Below are 19,662 nucleotides of genomic sequence, written 5' to 3'. Positions count from 1 at the left end.
TCAGTTGAAAAAACTTGTTTTTATTTATTTAATTTTTGAACGTTTTTGAATCAATACATGTTTTGATTTTGGCTCTCGGCAGAGGAATTTGCATATTTATTTATTTTTTTGGCTAAATGGCTTTCTCATAATTTTGATCGAATGATTTTGAAAAAAAAGAGTGGGGAGGAAGCCTAGTTGCCCTCCGATTTTTTGGCTAATTAAAAAGGCAACTAGAACTTTTAATTTTTTACGAATCTTTTTATTAGCGAAAAATATACGTAACTTATAAATTAGCTTACGTAAAGATTTTTTTATTCTCATGTTTTTATTACACATATGAGAGGGTTTGCTCCCTCGTCAGTACCTCTCTCTTTACACCAAATCTTAAATTTTGTCCCAATTCATTAAGAATGACCCCTGAATCACAAAAGCCGTAGAATAAATAGTTGACATTACTAAAAATACTTTAGTGTAAAGAGCGAGGTATTAGGAGGAGGTGAGCCCCTCATATGGGTAATAATTTCTGTTCGTTTTAAGTTTTAATGCTACTCCTTTCTTCCAGCTGAAAAAAAAACTTTTTCATATTTATTTTTTCATTTTTTTTTAAATAATGCTAGTAAATCCTGCGCTCCCTTCATGGAAATTTTCTTCCCCCATGACAAATTCCTCTATGGAAAGTTCCCCCAGCATATCCCCCTCTTCTCAATCCCTCCCCTCAACCAAAAAATACTCCTGAAAACGCCTGTACACTTCCCAATATCCATTACTATATTTAAGCACTGGTCAAAGCTTGTAACTTGTAGCCCCTCCCACGGGGACTGTGGAGGAGTAAGTCGTCTCCAAAGACATGGTTATAAGGTTTTTCGACTATGTTGAATAAAATGGCTATCTCAGAATTTTGATCCGTTGACTTTGGGAAAATAATTAGCGTGGGAGGGGGTCTAGGTGCCCTCCAATTTTTTTGTCACTTAAAAAGGGCACTAGAACTTTTCATTTGCGTTAGAAGGAGCCCTCTTGCAACATTCTAGGACAACTGGGTCGATACGATCACCCCTGGAAAAAAAACAAAACAAACAAACAAACAAACAAATAAACACACATCCGTGATCTACATTCTGGCAAAAAATACAATATTCCACATTTTTGTAGATAGGAGCTTGAAACTTCTACAATAGGGTTCTCTGATACGCTGAATCTGATGGTGTAATTTTTGTTAAGATTTTATGACTTTTAGGACTATTTTCTCCCCTATGTTCTAAAATGATGAAAATTTTCTCAGGCTCGTAACTTTTGATGCGTAAGACTAAACTTGATGAAACTTGTATATTTAAAATCAGCATTAAAATGCTATTCTTTTGATGTAGCTATTGGTATCAAAATTCCTTTTTTTAGAGTTTTGGTTTCTATTGAGCCGGGTCGCTCCTTACTACAGTTGGTTACCACGAACTGTTTGAAAATAAGTTGTCTGTGTGTCTATGTGTCGAGTGACGTCATGTCAGCAGGTCGTCATGTCGTCATTATGACGATGACGTCATTAAAGGTATTTAAGACATTCGTTCATGGAAAAATGTTTAATTGTAAAATGACTGAAGAACCTACAATGTCAACAGCTGAGGAAGCTGCTCAAAGAGTCTATGCCAAAAAACTTGCTGCTGTAAAGAGAAAGTAAGAAAAGACAGCGTACCGAGGAATCACAAGAGCAACGCGACACCAGACTTGCTGCTAAGAGAGAAAGTGAAAAAAGAAGGCGTGCCGAGGAATCACAAGAACAGCAAGAAAACAGGCTTGCGGCTGATAGAGAAAGTAAGAACAGAAAGCGTGCCGAGGAATCACAAGAGCAACGCGAAACCAGACTTGCTGCTAAAAGAGAAAGTGAAAAAAGAAGGCGTGCCGAGGAATCACAAGAACAGCAAGAAAATAGGCTTGCGGCCAATAGAGAAAATAAGAAAAGAAAGCGTGCCGAGGAATCACAAGAGCAACCTGAAAATTATCGCCTGGCATTCAGGTACAGCCCAGTCGATGATTATAGCTTGAGTAGATGTGTTCAAATCGGGATTATGTCTAAAATTTGTCCCTATTGCAAGGCCTTGAAATTCAATGGTGAAACAATGGGAATGTGTTGCGCCTCAGGAAAAGTTAAACTTCCTCTATTGGCTGCGCCACCAGAGCCATTGAAGACTTTGCTTACTGGAACTACGTCAGAATCTGAGCGTGTTTTATAACAGATCAGAAAATATAACTCATGTCTCCAAATGACGTCGTTTGGTGCCTAAATCGAAAATCCAGATCAATTTATGTCTACTTTCAAAGTAAAAGGGCAAATTTATCATAGAGCAGGGTCCCTTCTACCATTCTCAGGCGAGAATCATAAATGTTTACAATTGTACTTAATCAGTGATAGAAATTCAGTGAGCGAAGTTCTCCCAACGTTGAAAGGACAATTGTTTCCCAATTGCAACATCTTTTCCACAAAAATAATAATTTAGTGCGTGTGTTCAAAACAGCCATCGATTTGATGCCTACTGATACTCATAAAATTGTTATTTCCGCTTACAAAACGCCTCCTGGCCAACATATGCGTAGATACAATGCTCCAACTATCGACGAAGTGGCAATCGTTAAGGTTGGTGATCAGTATTTACCTCGAGATATTATTCTTCATAAGCGAAACGCTCAGTTGGTAAGAATTGCTGAAACTCATCGATGCTACGATGCCCTACAATATCCTATCATTTTTGGGATGGAGCCAACGGCTATTACTTTAATATTAAATTGATGAATCCAGCCACTAACAACGAAATGAATAAGAAATGCAGTGCAATGCATTATTATTCCTATAGACTTATGATTCGGCAGGATGAAGACAATTATATTTTAAAATGCCGTCAAGTGTTTCACCAATACGTCGTTGATGTGCATGCGAAAATTGAATCAGAACGTTTGCTATATATCCATCTAAATCAGACCAAGCTCCGCTCTGAACAATACATTCATTTGCGAGATGCAGTTGTAAATGACGGTAATACCACTAATGTTGGAAGATTAACGATTTTACCTTCGTCATATGCTGGCAGTCCCCGTCATATGCATGAATATGCTCAAGATATTATTGCAAATTTTCGTCTCTATGGTCGTCCAGATTTATTTATTACATTTACATGTAGTCAATCTTGGGACGAGATACAGCAGCTTTTACTTCAAGGACAATCGGCGGCTCGTACACATGTTATTACGGCCCGTGTCTTCCGGAAAAAGTTGAAATCACTGATAAACTACATAGTAAAACTTGAAGTGTTTGGGTCAGTGCAATGCTGGATGTACTCAGTGGAATGGGAAAAACGAGGTTTGCCACACGCACATATACTAATCTGGCTACATTATAAAATTTCTTCTAAAGAAATTGATGATGTGAATTCCACCGAAATACCTGATGAAAATATCGATAAGGGGTTATATGATATTGTTGTAAAAAATATGATACATGGACCTTGCGGTGCACTGAACGAAAATTCACCATACATGGCCAAAGGAAGGTGCACAAAGCAATATCCTCGACTTTTAGTATCCAACACAATTACTGGCAATGATGGTTACCCACAATATAGAAGAAGATCTACTGAAGATGGCGGTAAAACAGCAATAATAAAGAAGCGTAACGGTACCACCATCGAAGTAGATAACCAGTGGGTTGTTCCATATTCTCCATTATTATCGAAACCATTTAATGCACACATAAACGTTGAATACTGTAACTTCGTCAAGGCAATCAAATACATATGTAAATACGTCAACAAAGGCAGTGACATGGTAGTTTTTGGCTTGCAGTCCGAAATCAAAGATATCGACGAAATCGTACAATATCAGGCTGGAAGATACATAAGCAGTAATGAAGCTGTTTGGTGAATTCTTTCATTTCCGATACATGAACGTAGTCCAGCTGCTGTTCATTTAGCGGTACATTTACAGAATGGTCAACGCGTTAATTTTCCGGAATCCAACATTCAACAAAGAGCCCTGAATCTACCGGATACAAAGTTAACTGCTTTCTTTTCGCTATGCAAAAATGATTCTTTTGCAAAAAAAAACTGTTGTATACTGAAGTGCCTTTGTATTACATGTGGAATACTAAAAATAAAGTATTTGAAGGTCGAAAACAGGGTAAGTCAGTCGACAGCCAACCTACTATCTTCAAAGATACCACCATAGGAAGACTCTACACCGTTCACCCCAATCAACATGAATGCTTCTTTCTACGCCTGCTTTTGGTGAATGTACCCGGTCCGACGTCCTTTGAGTATTTGAGAACTGTAAACGGTACTATACATGACACTTACCGTAGTGCATGCCAAGCTCTGAATTTATAGGAGAATGACCAACACTGGGATAACTGCATCAATGACGCGTGCGAAACGTCACAAAGCTCAAGGTCAATCATTAGAAAAATGTGGTATAGATCTTAATACTGATTGTTTTTCCCATGGACAATTGTACGTTGCATGTTCGAGGGTCGGTAAACCTGACAATCTTTTTATATGCAGCGACAATTGGACAGCGAAGAATGTTGTATATTCGCAAGTTTTACGCAGTTAATTTGTATTGTATCTATCTATCTATCTATCTATATAAAAACGAGTTGTGTGTATGCATGTTTGTTTGTTTGTAAAAAGAGCGTTTGCATATGATGCCATTATAAGTACATAAGGCTTTGTATATGCACAGACACTGGGAAAGCCAAGAATGTTGTATATTCGCAAGTTTTACGTAGTTCAAAACACATATATAAATCTATCTATATTCATAGGTGGTACACAGGGACACAACTGCAATGGCGCGTAACTGATATGGCGCGTAACGACTTACGCCGTGGGGGGGCTTGGGGGGTGCGAAGTACCCCCACCAGCTAGGTGTTGGGGTGGCGCGAAGTGCCACCCCAACAGCTAGTAGTTTCCAAAACTTCTTTGAGTTCCTTTGGGGGCAATAAAAGTTTGGGTATTAAGCCTAGTTCTAGCGCAGTTAATGCTCGGCCAACTTCTAATGCATAATCAACAATAACCTGTAAATTTATAGAGATCTCCATCATACAGGACACTAGATAAGCACCGTATAATGATTCTTGCGTTTTACTTGCATGAGTAACTAAATATTCAACTTTAGATATCAGTGTAGTGATTTCCTCTAAGGTCCAATGAAGGCTAGAAATCGTGTTATTTTGCCCCATCCATAGTGATATACGCGCCTTTATATCATGAAAAAAATTCTATTTTCAGTTCTTTTCTTTTCTTCCAGGGGTATTTTTGTGCTTAATGTTTCCACATATTCCTTTAGAAGTTTGATTGCTACCATAGTTTTTCCTTGTATTTCCACCAGAGCTCCCAAATTAAATTTTACCCTGTATTTCATCTTGTGCGTGATCGAATCTATATGCCTTTCCATGGCATATAGCTTAGCCGATACAGATTTTTCAAAACTTTCTGATATATTTGCCACGCTCATATTTCCAATTTTCATAAGAACTAGAATACTTTTTCTTAAATCTTTTCGAGCGAAAAAGTCTTTGGTTACTCTTTTATACGATTTTGTTTTTGACTTAAAATTTCTAACATGTGTTGTAAGTGAGTAATATCAATATCAAATAAAATTTGCCAGTAAGACTCAACAACTCTCACCTGGCGTAACTGTACAGCTAGTCCTCCGTCTACTGCATGTACCAGCACTCCCTCTGGTGTCAATATGGCCCCCACATATCTTCCCTTTATAGACACGATCAGAATAATTGCCCCAAAGAGAATTTTGAACATTTCTAAAAGAAATTATAACCGATGAAATTATGACTAGAGAGCTCTCGGTTGCTGGCTACGAGCACGCCCACATCATAAGTATATTTTGTGTGAGAAAATCAAAATATCTTGTTCAATACGATATATTTTATTCTCTTTTTTCTCTATTTTAACGCTTTCCAACAAATTAATTGCGGTAAACGGTAGTTTGGTGAAAATATGCGCAATCCTGAAAGTTCACTGTTCATAATTTTGCCACAGTTTAGATATGTGATTTTTACTAATGGATCCTTGCTAATTACAATTTTACAAGTCACATCCGAAATCCTAACTATCCTCTCTAACTTTTGCTCCTGCAAAGCTTTTACTAGAGACTCTTTGTTCGGTTGTTGGTTTACCACATGCCATAGGTCTTTGTTATCTTTCATGATTTTGAGATGATTTTCTACCACCGTTTTCAGTTTCAATAAAAACTCAAAACTAGGATAAGTTTCTACCTTGCCAAAAATCTCTGCTAAAATGGTTAGTAAACATTCTCGTGAAAAATCTTTTGTTACCATGTTATGTGGCTTGCTTTCCTTGCAAAATTGCCGTAATGCGGAGGTATCTCCCATGGGCGCTGCAAATTCAGTTACTTCCATAGAATCCATGCCAAAAATCGTCTACAAAACGAACCAACTTGGAATTGGATCGCTTCTATGGGGTTTCACATTTGATACTTTTTTTTTTTTACTTATTAGTTTAAAACTAACCTTGTCGGAGGTAAACATAATCTACCCGACATACTTTCTTGGGGAGACTCAGGCTCCTGTGGAAGCCCTAATTGTTTTCTTTTTTCACCGTAATGCTTACAGGACTTTTTGGTAACATCAGAATCCGAGTGAGACCTAATTTTTGTCGCTTCCTCAAATTTTGCATTAACTTTTCCTCTTGTTTTTTTGCTTTTAATTTGAGCTGTTTGGCTACCCGAGCTGCAGATTTTGACGGACCTTTTGGAGACCCAGTTGGGTGAACTTTCCTCCAAAGTTTTTCTCGAAGCGTTAACCCTTCTGTTCCATGAGCTTCGGTATCAGTTGACGAATCACCAGTGTCCTCTGAGGTCATTTTCTGTCGTAGTCCAGCTGGTCTCTGCATTATCTGTTTTTGTTTCAGTTGTGTTGGGGATTCCTAAGGGTAATTTTTTTTTAAATCCTCTGCTGGTGTAGGTCTTAGAAATCTAGTGAACTCCGTCTTTGGTTCTTTGGCTCCACTGGTACTGGGGCCACAAGTGTAATCACCACTGTCCAGAAATCCTTCATTTGCATGCTCCTCGCAGTCTTGCTTGCGACCTCGCCCACAATCCGGACAAGTTAGTAATTTTCTTCCTGTGGTAAGTTTGATATTTGGTGTATTCGCCTGTTCCCCCATTTGCAAACTATTTGGTGAATGAGCTATTGGGCTGATAGCTCCTGTAATGGTGGAGGGATTGACTGCCAGAAGAATCGGTGAACTCTGTTTAGTTGGAAAGTAATGTTGCTTTGGATTCTCGTCTCCAGATTCGACGTCACTCGATTCGGGTGAATCTGACAAGTCTTCCTTCGGGTTGTATTGTTTGAGGTAGTCCATCCAAGTGCGTGCTAGATACTCCTTTAATTCCTCCCATTTGTTATAATTGTTAAGATGATCTAAGAGCTGATATGGTTGATGTGTTAGAACCAGGGCTGCCATTTCATCAGAATCTAAATTATTTTCCTACACAGGTTTCACTTTCCATGGCTTGGGATAGAAACCAGGTTTGATGCGGTTATGGTGTACTATTTCCTCTGTTTGTTTTTTTTTGAATGCCTCAAGATATATATTGAATTGTTGGAAAGAATTTTTATCACTCGAAAAGGTCCATCTCATTTTTCTTTTAGCTTTTTCGTTCCTTCCAAATTTGGTTTTTGAACCCAGACTATATCTCCTATTTTATATTCCCGTGTATTTTTAACTCTACGATCATATTTATCTTTTTGTTTTACCTTAGCTTTTTCTAAGTTTTTAGCTACCTGTTCCATTGCCTTTTTCATTCTCATAATCATTTCTTGTTTATACTGATCCAGATTATAGTATACACGCTCATTTCCTATAGACTCCATACAAATCTCGGGATCCCACAAGTGATGTATGAAAAACGGCGTGTCTCCTAAAGTAGCAGAATAAGCGGTATTTATTGCGAATACTACAAACGGTAGGTGATCGTCCCAATGATTTGGTTCTTGCTTAGCATGAATACACAACATGTATGCAAGCTCACGGCATTTACGTTCTACTTTCCAATTACACATGGCCATATAAGCTGAAATATACCACCTCTTTATCTTAAGGTAGCTGGTGACTTCGTCTAGAAGTTTGGCCCGAAAGCCAGGCTTATTATCTGTTAGAATGGTTTTGGGAAAAATACCATGTTCCAAAAATAAGTGAGTGACTAGAGTTTTTGCAATAGTGCTTGCTTTTTCATCGGGCATAGGGTAGGTGTATAAAAACGAGTTGAAATGGTCCACGATGGTGAGAACACACCTGTTTCCTTTAGCTGATACTGGAAGTTGACCACCTGAGCCCCAGATGTCAATTGATTTCATGTTCCAACTCCTCCTGGTACTCCATAAGTCCCCAATTCTGCTCGTGGCATTGTTTGTGGTGATTTGTGTTTTGCGAAATCTTCGCAGCTCTGAATAAATTCTTTGACCTTTTTATACATATTTGGAAAATGGAAATTTCCCTTGATTCTACCCATGGTTTTTGCTTCTCCCATATGGCACCAATTTACGACATGTGAGAAATAATGAACTTCTCCTTCCATACTCTTTGGTATAACTGGTATTAATCGGGTGTCATTTTGCCTATACGTCTGTAATGTTCGTAATGATCTATGTCCTTCATATGATGCTTGTAGTGTCCGGGTAATTCCTTACCCTCCGCTATAAATCTTTTCATTGATGAGCAAAAATCGTCTTTGTCCTGATGAAGTGCTATGTTTCTTATCGAAAAGATGGCGCTCTCCTCTTGTATTTCGGCTATAGTCAGAGATTGTTCTGATATTTCCTTTGGATTTCGAGACAGAAAATCTGGCAATATATTACTACGCCCTTTGATGTAGATTGGATTATAGTCAAAAGCTTGAAGACGAAGCACCCATCGTGTTAACCTTGCGGAGCTGTTTTGCATGGTATGCAACCAAATTAGCAATTTTTGGTCTACCCTCAAGGTAAATTTCTTCGCCAGGAGAAATTGTCGAAAATGCTCCATATACACGATGACAGCTAAACATTCTCGTTCAACTGTGGAATACTTTCTTTCAGCCTCAGTTAAAGCACGACTCGCATATTAAACAATCGACTCCTTTCCATTAGGATTAATATTGAAGAGCACGGCTCCTATACCTACTGATGATGCATCCGTTTGTAAGCAAAAATCATGAGAAAGGTTGGGAAGCTCTAAGACAGGAGCTTTTAACAATTTCTGTTTCAGCCTTGAGAGGGCTTCTACTACTGCTGGAGGACATTCTAAATTCCCAGATATCTTAAGGAGGTCGGTAAGAGGTTTAGCGATAGTAGTAAAATTTTGAACGTAGCGCCAGAAATAGCTTAATAATCCGAACACTGATCTACAGGTTTTCTGATTATTTGGAGGCTTTAGTTACTTGATAATTTCTAGTTTATCTGGGTTTGGAGAGATGGTGCCTTGATTTATTTGATGACCTAAGAAGACCAGCTTCTGCACCAATATTTGTAGTTTTTGGGGTTTCAATTTCAAACCTGCTCTCTCGAATTTTCCGAAAATTCGTTTCAGTCCATCCAAATAACTTTCAATTGTTTCAGTGAAAAAAATGACATCATCCAAATAGCTCAGTGTGTCTGTTTTCTTTTTGGTGTTATTGTTAGAAAACTTTTCCTGATCGTTCTCTTTCAGAACTAAATTCATGAGTCTGCTGAAGCAATTCGGACTGAAAGATAAACCGAAAGGCATCTGCTGAAATGTGAATGTCCTACCGTCATCCAATATGACAGTAGCCTTATGCTTGGTTTCGGGATCTAGTACTATTTGCCAGTAACCAGCTATCAGATCGAAACTAGTGTAGAAATTAGATCCTCCTAGTGAGTCTAAAATGGAATCTATGCGGGGAAATTTCATTACATCTTTCACTGTAACAGCGTTCAAGGCTCTAAAATCCACACAGCATTGCCATGTGTTATCTTTCTTTCGCACAATAACCAATGGAAAACACCATTCGCTAACAGCCTCTTTGATGACAGCCACAATCGTAAATGATACTGTGTTTTGTATGGTTGCTTTCTAATCGGTGGGCCTTCTGTGGGTATTTTGTGTGTAATTAAATGTGTTAAGCCATAATCTGACTTATGACTGGTGAATTTCCCTTTGTATTCCAACAAAATCTCACCAACTTGCTGTATGGTGCTGTGCGACAAATGTTTAAGGTCAAACTGTGCCAAGAATTCAGTTTTTGTCATGCCATATTCCTCCTGCTTTGATCGTGGTGTATTGAAAAATGTATCCTGTACGCTATTTGCCCGTAACTTGGAATTTTCAAGTGACCTGATATTTTCATGAGAAATCTGTTCGGCTACTCCTAGCTTAATTTTTGGAATCTTGACCTTTTGATTACTCAAATTTGACACTTTCAAGAACGCTGTCCCCGTTTCTATTCTCAAAAGCTGACTTTCAACAAAAATAGAAGAATATTTCTCTAGCGTATAGCCTTCTATTAAAGCAGTTATTCGCTGATTGGGTTCAGTATTTGTTGTTGCTAAAACCTGAATGCAAGTCCCTGCCTCTATTGTTACCTTATTATTAAGGTGTAATTCATATTTTTGGCAGGGATCAGTATCTTGCAAAGTTGTGCAATTAAAATCCCTTTTTATTGTGGAGCTAGTGATTTCGATTTCATTACTGGTCGGATTCCAAATTATACCATATTTTCGAAGTGCATCTACCCCTAGTATGCATGGAAATGGCATTGTCCTGCAAAAAATCATCCGCACAATGATCCCTTCTTTTCTGTATGAAGTTTTAAATTGCATTCCCCCAAAATACTCAACTGATGACCTGTGATTGATGTTAGGCTGTTCGTACATTTTTGAATGTTATTTTGTATATTTGACGGTAGTCTCCTAAATATTTCCTCTCTGATCATTGAAGTTGAAGCCCCCGTATCAATTAGACAAGGTACGTTTTTAAAACACTCGATACTAAAACAACGAACTATGGGTAAATTCGTAGAATTATCAAAATCACCATATTGAAGACTGTATAAGGGTCTAGTGTAACTCGCAGCTTTTTCGACCCTCAAAGGCTGGGCTTTTCGTTTAAATTTACCCCATGATTGTTTCCTGATGTATAGTTTGGCCAAAATGAGCTTGGTGTAGGATCGTCCCTTGACTCCTCTGTTGTATTTGCCTGAGCCTTTCTTTGGTTTTTGGGAATGAATTCTCTAACTGCTTGGTCCTGGGATGTCCCTGTTGGCGCTAAATGGTCTGAAAAATCGTCCTTTGACCCTTCATCGAGGAGACCCTTTGGATTGTTCTCCTCTGGGTCCACAATTCCTGCCTTTGGGATTCAAATTCTCTGTAATTTTTGTCTCCATTACGAATTCTGATACGACATTCAGAAGCATAATGATTAAGCTTTTCGCAGTAATAGCAGGTGATCCCCTGTCTTTTCAGAGTTGTCCTTTGGTCTCCTCTTTTGTCTTATTTATGAAATCGCTTCCAATCTCCAGTTGTCTCCTCAAATCTGGGCCGAAAAAAGCTTCTAGACCCGTCCTGCAGAGTTTCCTTCAAAAATCTTACTCGCTTTCTACCCCGATCCCTGTTATTCTCTCCTTCTGTTATATTTATCGACATTTGTTCAAATTTTTTCATTGTTCCAACTATTTGTATTTCTCTCTCTATGAGCCTTATGGCTTCTTCCAGTGAACCTGGTTTTCGAAAAAGTAAAAGTCTAATTAATTTTTTTGGCAATCCCTGCGTAAATGTGTGTAATTGTACTTTTTGGATTGTTTCTTATGCCACAGTTTTTCCTAGCTGTAAACATACTGCTCTACAAATTTTGTCTGCATACTCCCTAATGCTCATGGAGCTATCAAATGCTACTACTTCTGTTTTTAGTTTTTCGGTCGAACTTGTTTCAATAAACCTAGCTTTAAAAGCTTCAATTAATTTGTCCATACAGTCATATACAGTTTCCATATCTCTAACAGAATCAAAATATTGCAAGGCACTCCCTCTTAGCCTCGTCGCTAGACACTGCTTCTTAGTCTTAAAGTCATACGGCTGTGCAAGTTCATTGAAGATTTTGAGTCTTTCAATGAACTCATCTACGTCGCTTGTTCCCGCATATTCAGGAATACTTTTCGCTATCCCTAATACCCTAGTGAGAGAGGATATTTTCTTTTCCTGCTCTTCCGTCAAAGACATGACGGAAGAGACCTAGCCCTTGGATGTCCTTTTTTTTACTCAGTACCGCTGCCACCACTGTAATACTCTTAGGTCACTCGGTTCGCTGCGCCTGAAGACTGTACTAGCCCAACGGTCAACTGCCTGGCGTGAATCTTTTCCGGGGGGCCTTAACGCTTGTTAAGGTGAGCCCACCGGGTTCAAAACACCCAGTGCTAGCAGCCACAGGCGTAGATAACTGCAACACCACAATCGATCCCAAATGCCTAGACAAGTATGCGTTGGTCCTGTCCGAGTTCAAACTAAGGAAATCCAAGGTTCTCTCTCAACTACTGTATTAACTGAAAATGCAGGACAAGCACGATACAACCATTAACATTTATAAAGGCGCTCAACAAAACCTAAAACCTGAATCACACTTTCTTATGCTATATCCTTTTTAGACGACAAATGACTTAAGAACAACAAAAGCACCAAAGTTAGAAAACTTTACTTTTTATACTTTCTCAACAAACCACATTTTTCCAGCCAGGTATTTTTCTGTGGCTTAATGACGTGCGTCAAATCAGCTAAAACTCGATAAAGATCTATTAATTAGGTTTTTGGAAAGGAATAGTTTTTAACATGTAATCAATAATAGTATATATTCATTTAGTTATGCTTATTACAAGTTAATTCGTAAGTTATGGATATTTATTACTGATAAAACCCTTCGTAAAAAAATAAAAAGTTCTGGTTGCATTTTTAAGTAACCAAGAATTGGAGGGCATTTACGCCTCCTCCCCCAATTTTCTTATCAAAATTGTCCGATCAAGATTATGACAAATCCTTTTAGCCAAAAGAATTAGTATGCAAGTTTTGTTTTAATTAATCATGTACGGTTAGTCAAAAACACAACAAGCATTAATTCAAAAACGTTCAGAAATTAAATTTAAAAAAAAGTTTTTTTAACTGCAAGTAAGGAACAACATCAAAAATTCAAATGAACAGATATTGTTCCGTATATGAAAGGGGTTACCCCCTTCACAACGCCTCGCTCTTTACGCTACTTTTTTTATTGTTTTAAGAAGTAAAGTTGTGAGAAAGAGTCAAACTTTAGCATAAAGAGAGATGCATTGAGAAGGTGGCAGTCCCTTCCATATACGGAATAACTTATGTTCGTTTTAATTGGTGTAAAGCTCATCGATACTGAAAATTCTTTGATGTCGATACTTGATACGATGCTTCAAAATTATTGATTTTATCAGGTGTTGATACTTTATACGATACTTACAGAAGCGTCAATAATTTAACATCGGTGAAGGTATTTAGGCATAACTTCTTTGTCTTGAAACTTTGTGAGTAATATTTTAGCGATGCCTACATTGCGCAGAGCAAGAGGAAGCTCAAGCTTGCAACAAAAATATCACATCTTTTCAATTGTGAATCCAAGTTTTTTTTATTTGTTCGTTTTTTTAAACTGACAACCTTATTAAATATAAACAAAATGGAAAAAATGAAGATCGACAATGGTTTTTTGGAAACCAATGAAAATACTGGATGAAAAAACGAACATTCCGAAGCCCAATCACCTCCTTTCTTCAGCGTTATAAGCGAAAGTAATAAGGAAACACGTTCACATTGTCTGAACAAAATAGCTTGGGAAAAAACAAACAACAGAAAAAAAAGCCACAGAAAAATCAAGTACCAAAATTGGAAGAGTTAAAAACAAATATCTAAAAAACAAACGACGCCGAGATTCAACAAAAATGTCAAACAAACAAAATTTATCATTAGAAGTATTAAAGATTTAGAAGTCAAAAGATCTAATTTCAAGAACGAGCCACTCATTGAGATTTACAATTAGCAAAAACCAGTGGTTCTCATGCAACACTAAATTAATAACTGAACTGGAAAAGATTATTTTATTTGCTAGGTAAGCGAACGCAATTTGCTATCTCAAGAACTCTTAATGGTTGTCCTTCCCAAACAGGGACTTGATTTGCTCTAGGGCAGGAGACCAACTGCCCTCCCCAGATCTCAGTTTGCACCCCATGCCCTAGTTTTCCCCACACCCTCCAGCTCCAATTTCCCCCCCCTCCCAGCTGAAATTTAGTTTCTTCAAAAATCTTGTCAAAACCACAATTAGCCTGCGTAATCCAAGCATACCTATAGTATATATTTGCCTTTATGGTAATGTATGGCTCATTTTTCAGTTTTACTGTCATTTTCACTTGATTTGGGAAAAGTGGCTCCAACTTAGTCACCCCGTCCTAGAAAATTACAAAATTACTTAATTTTCCCGAAATATTCGTTTTGGTCGCCCCGTTTTATGGTTGGCCTTGAAAATCATCCTCAAATTTCGGTTCTTCAATTTTACTTCCGTTATTGACGGCCAGTGTGGCTTGCAAAATAATCTACCTTAAAAAATGTCAGTCTTCGCAAACACTTCCCATCCATGATCTGTGAGTGTCTCAAACAGATCTTCAGATAGATTAGAAATTATAGAGGAGAACCAAAAATGTTTATTTACTTTATATTTATGGTAATTAATTTATATTAGTTATTTATATTATTTATCTATTTTTGTCTTCGATTCGCGGTTTGTAAAAAAAAAAACTGGTAGGAGGTCTTTTTCTGTATTGGAATAAGAATTATCAACACTAAAAAAAAAAAAATCGATACTTTGACCCGATAGCTGATTTTCAATGATAGCTGATAATAAGTATCGTCCAGCTCTATGCAGGTGAGTAGGTCTAACGTATTTAAAATAATCATGAACAAGTAAATTTTGAAAATCAAATTTCTGTTTTAAACCCAAAACTAGTAAAAACTAGACCTCCGTTGCCTGACCAACGTGAAGTGTTGCGGCAACCTTTGTCTGGCTTCGCCGAATAAAGTGTTGCGAGAGCAACACTTTTGTTTTGTTTATTTGCTATCCGTCAGACGCTGAAGTTGTCAGTCTATCGAAGCTTTTAAAACGTTATATTCAAAGAAGAACGCGATCAATAATCACATGATCAAAGGCTATTCCTCAGCATTCAAAAAACAACAATAACAAAAGAATATCGAAAGAAGGGACTAAATTGACTTTGCAGCCAGTTGAACCTTATCCTTTTCAATCGTAGACATCGTGACGGATGAAAACTTGGAACAATATCTAATATAATCTAGTTGGTATTATAAAGCTATCCGTAACGTTTCAGGATCAAAATACCATAGATGACACTCTTCTAGGTTACAGTGAGTAGGGGTAGGCTATACCAACTAGCAAAAGTTACAAACCCCTCTTCACTAAAGATGATTGTAGCCTAACAAACGATTATTACTTACAAGTCCCCTACATGTCTTACTACTGGGACCAACTGGGTCTTACTATCAAATACACTGGAAACAAATAATAGGTACACCAAATAGCAAAATTTGCAAACCCCTCACTGCCGAAGATGATTGTGAGTTAACAGCCGACCTTTCCTTACAAGTTCCCTACCTGTCTCACAATTGGTATCGGCTTATTTTTGATTTTAGTGTGTGCCTACTACTGAGGTTGTCAACCCCTTGAAACTTTCAAACTAGTATATCTCATGAAGGAATTTTCGTATCAAAAAATGAATGACATGTACTTTGATCAGCTCATCAAGAGCTATCGATTGCCGTAAAAAAAAAATTCTATCTGTCTTAGTTCAAAAGTAGATTTTTTTTTTTTTGCCGTAGGCCAACTTTCTAACGTCACCACTTAGAAAGGAGCAAAGGATAAGCTCCAATTTCCTTAGCAATGACAGAACTTTTAAGGTTTAGGAGGTACATCTGATAACATTTCTCTACCTCAATCCCAAGTCTGAAAAAACAAATGATAAACCCAGCCAAAATCACGGCAGCACTTTCCGACCCGTGGGAAAATGCCACTTTTTTGCTTCTGTAAATTTTTCTATTTATCATTCAAAGAAGATATATTGGCTGTGGGGTCGGGTAACTGCCGCATATATTTAACGCTTATAGATTTTAGTCCATCTTCAATTGGAAATTGGTGCCTGCCTGCTTGCCTGCTAGAACGGAGCTTTTCACTCGAAAGCAGAAACATGATGTGATGGAAAAAAAGCTTGGCTGCACAACTTCAGATACTCCTCTCTGACATATGCTATATAACTCCACCTCACTTTGCACATCATAGGCTCTGGCTCGTGGACAAGCAAAAACCATCCTTTTTGGCCCCAGGCAAGAGTTCCTCGGAGCTTTCCAAAATGTAATGTCATATTCATCAATCTCGCCTGAGGTCCACACTTTCTGTAAAAACCGCACAGTTTAGACCTTTATCAGCAGTGTTTCCACTTTCTCACTTTTTAAATCCCTAATACAGAGCTGAAAATCCCTAGAAATCCCCATCATCAGTTCCAAAATCTCTAAGAATCTCCCATTTTCTAATTACTCCCTGAACCGCTTCTCCCTATCTCATTTTACCCGTACCATTAAAAGGTAACATATTTTGGCTTCTTAGATTGAAGTCTAGCTATCACTACCATAATAGAATGTCTTGTCATGCCGTTTAAAGTGCTTTTTAATCATCAGCTAAATACAAATAGCTTCAAATAAACTTCAAATAATATTAAGCAAATAGAAAAGAAATTGTAATACTGTAATGTAGATTACAGTACAAGATGTTTAATACTGTTCAATCGTAACTTGTAAAACGTAATCAGACCTTATATTCCCCTGATGTGCCTTCAACATTTTTTGTGTATGGTGGCTGAAGCTTTCACCGTTCTCATGTGGTGAAGTAACTAATCATCTTCATATTCCACACTTTCTTGAGCCCTTTTCATTCCATATTTTGTTTTTAGAATCCACTGCAAAGTTTATTTTTCAATTTATTCTGACAGTCAGTTTTTACTACTTTTACAGCACTGAAAAACCTCTCGACATTGACACTTGAAAATGGAACAGTGGAAATAAATAATACTGCCAGTTTCAGGTTACAATACAAATTCTGTTCCGGCAGTATTTTTTTTTCACCAATACCAAACACCAGCAGGTCACAGCATCCATTGTTTTGCCGTTTTCAATATCGATGAGGCTCTGCCTCCTCTATTCCTGCTCGGTTTTGGTTCCGTCCCATGGGATCTGTCCATACTTCCTAACAAAAGGTAGCAGAGAGGCAGAATGAAGTGATTGGCTGACACTGGGTCAACCATTTCAGTATATTTGTAAATGTCGTCTTCGAAATGAAACCTTTTCTGTATCTGGCCTACTGCTTTGATATGGAACTCCTATGCAGCTTTGAGAGCTACTTCGATTGTATCAGGAGGGGTGGTGGTATCTGACCTTGACGTACAGAGGGAATCTTGTCCGTTCGGACCCAAGTAAACGCTTTCAAGGGGAAGTTAAAACTTCCGATTGTTCACATCGATTTCTAAAGCACTAGTTGATTACACATAGTCCTTCTGCAGGAAGTTCAATGCTAAGACCAATGTTTTAAGCTTTGTCTATACCCCAAAACTCGAAATATTTTGGTTTCAAGAGCTTAAATTGTGCTTAAATTTGAATTTGCGATAGAGGTGATTCTTATATTTGTAAAGAACATAAAAAAAGACATCAAGTGTCTTTCTGTGTCTGAAAGACTTCACTTTATTTGTAGGTCAAAAAATGAACAACAAAAAATTTTCCAATTTTAGTATGAAGGTTCATGATTTTCCCCTGGGTACGTAGGCTTGCCAAAAATACACAATCGATTTATTCCTACATGTGCCATTGTTTTTAAAAAATGACTGTCAGTTTGTTTGTCTGTTAAAAACTAGGGTAATGAAACGGTAAGAGAGGTGTTCGAATAGTTATAGCCTACCTCTATTATTCACGTCAGTACTTATAAAGCTGGATACAAGTTCGAGTTCAAGTTTTTTTGATTTTACACAAAAATCGTAAACATCATACAAGTACTGTGGAGAAAAAGAATCGTGCATGCACTGCTTGTCAAAAAAATTTACTACAGTAAGAACAACTACGTACCCTATAAAACTATAAAAATATATTATAACTTTATTATCTGACCTGTAAAAAAATGACATGCTACCTACCAAATACTCTTATGAAAAAACAACCCAAAAATGACAAACCATATGACTTCATTAATCGAGAACAGTCCAAGCTGAAATTATTGTTTGAAGCCCACATCAGCATGGGACTGTTTCAAACAGTTCTTTGTTGCTAGTTTGTTACTTAAGACTTCTGTACATCTTAAAATCTGTGTGGTGTTAAAATTTTATAAGCAACAGAAGAAGTTCTTCTCTGTGATTCCAAGTTTAATTCGCAAGGAAACAGATCCTAAATCGAATTATCCTGCTTCTCTGATCAAGAAGATGATGATGATGAACAAATTAAAGGAAAACCCCCAAAAATTTCCCTAAAAGTCCATAGGAGAGGAAAAATCCCTAGAGAATCCCCAAATCCCTAAAAAAAACTCTCGCCCCTAAAAGACTTTAAAAATCCCCATTTTAGGGGGGAAATCCCCATAGTGGAAACACTGCTTACCAGTGTCCAGGAATAAGCTGATATCGACGGCATAGGGAAAAAAACATAAAAAACTGGGACAAAACCAAAGTGTTGCTCTCGCAACACAATTAAGTAAGACAATAATCAACGAAACGTAAAGCAAGCAGGACTTATTTTAAGAGAAAAAACGAAACAAATACCCTACATTTATTAATATTATTAATAAAGTACAGCTTAAAATGAATAGAAATTCTCACACACAAGAGTTAAACACTTAGGAAGTAAATTTTGATATAACGCTCCTATGACCCAATATCACCAATGCTCAAAAGTTGAGGGAGGAATATACTATTCAATATATAGGGGAGGGTACGGACAAATCTGTACTTGTTTAATGAAAGCATATAAAAAGAAATTTTTTTCAGTGAAATTAACCCCCCACCACAAAATAGAGCTATTTTTCAGAATAAAAAGAGGGCAAACAATTTAGCTGTAATCTCGTGTTCCTCCACGATAAAGCCCATGTCAGGTCATGGTCCCTTTCTTGGATAAGGCCCATTGGCTTCAATTCACAGATATTTATGGGAGTATATATTTCAAAAGCAAGGGGATAAACTTGTTTGATTCTATTGATGAAAATACAAAAAAAGGCCATTTTCCTTGAAAATACCCCCAAAAAAAATATTTTTCAAACTGCAGGGGGTATATGCTCCCAACCTCACCCTCAATAGACGACATTGAAACTTTCATCTTATTCGATAGTGAATTCCCATCATGTTTCATGCTGTTTAGCTAAAAATGATTGCTGTTCCAATGGAATCAATTGGTGAAGGCCATGAAAGGAATAGTCATCCTTAGCTCTATTCAAAGAAAGCTCTATTCACTTGTAAAAAATCTTGGGATGCAGGTTTTGGACTTCTGACTGGTCGGAAATTTTGCCAGGACGATGTAATCAGGTTTTTCCTGCTAAATCAAGTTTACCTAACCAGAAATTTTGGATATCTTTT

The sequence above is a fragment of the Artemia franciscana genome, chromosome 19, assembly GCF_032884065.1.
Source record: "Artemia franciscana chromosome 19, ASM3288406v1, whole genome shotgun sequence".
In the NCBI taxonomy this organism is placed as follows: Eukaryota; Metazoa; Arthropoda; class Branchiopoda; order Anostraca; family Artemiidae; genus Artemia; species Artemia franciscana.
The sequence above is the reverse complement of the archived record's forward strand: the minus strand, read 5'-3'. Positions refer to the sequence as shown.